The sequence below is a fragment of the Notothenia rossii genome, assembly GCF_949606895.1.
Source record: "Notothenia rossii genome assembly, chromosome: 10".
In the NCBI taxonomy this organism is placed as follows: domain Eukaryota; kingdom Metazoa; phylum Chordata; class Actinopteri; order Perciformes; family Nototheniidae; genus Notothenia; species Notothenia rossii.
Window position 1 is genome coordinate 54,851,694 of NC_136908.1, and position 4,087 is coordinate 54,855,780.

The following is a 4,087-nucleotide window of genomic DNA, read 5'->3' on the forward strand; positions in this document are numbered from 1 at the left end:
TAAATAAAATGCATTATTATTATTATAATATGCTGCTCATACTCTTTCTGCATATCACGTATTTATTTTTGCTATGTATATAAAATGTCATGTTCTTAAATGTTGTATGTGAGGGACAACGGATGGAAATGTGCTTGAAGCTAAAATCCTGCATATTTACATTTGAAGCATTATTTGTTTAAAGTGTTCATCAATGTGCATTGTCCCTGTTCAAATAAACGATTAAATGAAATTAGATATCACAATTCCTGTCATAGGTAGCCCGTTATCAACAAACAGTAATTTTCCATATTAATTGTGGGCTGCCAAGAAATAATTAATAATTTCAACAACAAAAAAACTCCCTCTCTGCTAGTATTTATAATGTTTAAGGCACATAGACATTCTAGAGACATACTTTTGTAATTACGTTTTTGTGTTTTAATGTCTTGTGTTGTCATTTGGGGAGTGGTTTTAAGTGCATAAATAATCTTCATTAAAATAAATAAAACGGTTCACCCACACTTTGCCAAGGTTGAAAGTAATGAGAATGATGCACTTTTCACAGGGTTTAGGAAACTGTGCAGTGTTTTATTCATTCTTACTTTTCAACAGTCGAATCAGTGAGCTTCTGGTCTCTCTCATACAGACAGCAGAACAAATATTTTCCATGCTCTTGTAAAATCTGTTTTATATAATCATGTGTTTTAAGTGCTTTATGTGCTAGTGAGTTATTCATTTAGCTTGGAAAATCCATCCAAAGCAACTTACATACTCAATACTGTGGACAATCCCCACAGGAGCAATTTGGGGGACACAACTGCATGCTGACTGCAGTGGGGTTTGAACTACGCTACACGCTCTCCACAAGACACACAAGGAGGGGGTTGATACTCTAATCCCCTTTTATCTGCCTCACTTTGCATATGACAATGCATATCTGTGAAAACAAACAGCAGCTTGTATGTTATCCTTAGAACATTCAGATTGTAAAGGTAAAAAGGGAAATTCTTTTGAGGGCTCATTATGTAAAATTGTAAGATCTTTGTTGCCTTTGTGTTGTATACTGCTGACCCTTCCAGGTGCCTGGGAGTTAAGGTGTTGTATAGGCAGTGGTGGAAGAAGTATTCAGATTATTTACTTGAGTAAAAGTACACTGAATAGTTATCACTGTAATAAACAGTATTTCATTTCATTTGACTGTAGAATATTTTATTTTGCATTGTTCTTATATATCATATTCTATTTGCGTGTAGACTTTTTTTTTTTAATTGTCTTATATAACTATGCATTGTTGGAGGAGCTCGGGATTTTCATTTCTACACTTTAGCTCATGTCCATATATTACTATATTGAATCTTGAATTACATTATTGTCAAAATACTTAATAAGTAAAAGTCCTGCATTCAAAATCTCAAAAGTTAAAGTACAAAAGTATTGTAAAAGCAATTTTTGGTTGCTATATAATAAAATGTTGTAAGCTGTGCTAGTGGGTTAACCATTTTTTTGTGTAAAGAAGCCCCTTTTAGTTTTCTTTACATTGAGGTCATCTATACAATGATTAACACATCTGTGTGTGTTAATTGTGTTAATGCTAAACAGTGTCCTGCTGCTGTGTCCATTTGTATGCGTGTTTAGTGCTAAACAACCAAGTGTTGTTCTATTTCCATTTGAACGATGCCTTCATCGCAGTTTCATTTCCTTTCTCATTTTTAAACCTCCGCGCTAACTCTTTCATTTCCTATTAAGTTGGAGACCAGTGGTTCTCAACTGGTGGGTCACCCGTTTCGAGTGGGTCGCAGATGTGTGAGTGGAGAATTTTTTTTTTTTAATTTATTTGTTTCTTTTTTGGGGAATAAGTCAAAACTTTTATTTTTGAAGGCCCGATTTTCTAACGCTGTACATGCAGTAGGCGTTGGACTGGAAGTACCGGAGACCATAAACGGTTTTGAAAACTTCTGTTGTAGTGATCATCTTCTCAAAAAAACATCTTTGCTGATGTCGACCCTTACCCACAATTCAAAGTAATTCACACAGACTCTTTCCTCTTTACTCTTCTCTCTGTGAGGAGCAGCAAGCTGTCAGAACAAAGTGAAAAACTAACAATGGCATAAAATATTATAAATATGTCGGGTAGTAATAGATTTATTTATTTTCTTCTCAGAGTGTACCAGAATGCGTAGTTTATTAGTATTTCTAAAAATCTCCTGGGGGAGAATCCCCCCAGACCCCCCTTCTGGGGTTGGGTTTTCGGCATGTGTGCCTTTTTATGTTACACAGTTCAGCTTTGATTCCATCATCTCATTAAACCTTTTTTTTTTTTAAAGTATAGTTTATTCTGTGAAGGGATATAAGGGATATAAGCACTGTACTTCACTTTAATTAATAATGTATGCTGAAAAGCGTATATATTACAGCACGATTTTTTGTTGAATAGGTTGTGGTTCGAAATATTGGGTCGCGATTTATTGACAAAGTAAAAAGTGGGTCCCGAGGCCTAACCAGTTGAGAACCACTGTTGTAGACCACTAAAATGTGAAGCAACAACGAAGGAAATACTGTAGATAACGGACAGGATGGTGTAAATATATAGGGGGAGAAGGGGTATGTTGAGCCGGTGGATAAATTGAACCACCCCCTGTAACCAGGCAACGCTTTATAGTTGTAATCACGTGACCAGAAATTATGCAAGTTCCTCCAATTTCTCTTTGGCTGTGACAGAGAGATGCGTGGTCTGGTAAGTACATTTTCTAGATGTCAGCTATATCGGCTGTCATGTCAAACAAAATGTATCCAGGTTTAAAAACATATATTGTAGTGTTGGCAGCGTATTAAACCATGTGAATCATTAAGCTAAAGATGACTGAATTTTTAAGCTAGGCAATCCTTTCTAAAAGGGTGTGAAATATCAATGTTGGACCTTGTCATAGTAACTAGGTATGTTATTAAGTTACAGTTTCCATAGAATCGTCTCTTTGCTAATTATTACGTTAAGTGAGCTCAGAGGAAATGCAAAGAGGCTACATTTAGATATAATACAGTTAAGTGTTAGTTAATGTAAGAAATGTATGTGCGTTCATGTGTAGAAGTGTATATAGTTTGTTAATTGGATCATTCATATCCTGCAAAACATCCTTTCGACATCTGTGCGTTAAACATATTTAGGGAACATGTTTGTGTGTCATTTAGGAAACGTATATCTGCCACTGTGTTTCTTGTATTCGTGGGAGAATTACTGTATGATTGCTTGAGGGTAGGTAATATTTCCCCATTGTTGTTTGGTGGTGCACAACTAAATAATGATTAATCTCAACTATTACTGTGTTTGATTGATTCCTCTCTGTTTAATTATTTCCTGTTGTGAGTGCTGGATTGCCACAACAGGTGGCTATGGGGTAAAGTGAACCATGGGCCTTAGGGTAAATTGAGCCAGTGGTTCAATGGAGTAGCAGAATGAAAGTAGGCCCAGTTGATAATAAGAGCTCATTGTAGGCTACATTTAAAGTTGAATTTACCCTGTGTTTGATTGGTAAGATGTATGAAATTGTATCACCATTTGTATGATTACTTTTTCTTCAATTCAATTAAATTGAAATTTATATAAAAGTATTTGAAACGTGTATTTGGTTTATTATTTATTGTTTAAAGTTACCTTTAAGATTTTTTGTAGGTATGCCCAGGTTTAAACTGGAAAAGTTAAGTGGTTCAATTTACCCCCTGACCTGGATCTTACCCCTACACTGGGGCAAGTTGAGCCACAAGAACACTTTTTTTTTTAAAGAAGTAATATTTTCACTGCCCTTATTAAGAATTAATATTAATTCTTATCATTGCCATTGATAGGAGACATCCTGAATTATAGGTGTGTGCTTTCCTTTTTACTATGTGTAATTTATTTCCTACATAATACAAAAATATGTTTTAATTGACCACTTACTGTGTAGCTTTGTATAACTAGATAGGGAGTTGTTTTTTGGACTGGGTTATCATTCTCAAGGTCGCAGGTGTTTCAACGGCTCCACGTTAACCAGACACAGCACACACATCTTTTGTTCAGACCTTGCACACTATTGACTCTGTAATGTTTGAATATTTTTCCGTGCAAACA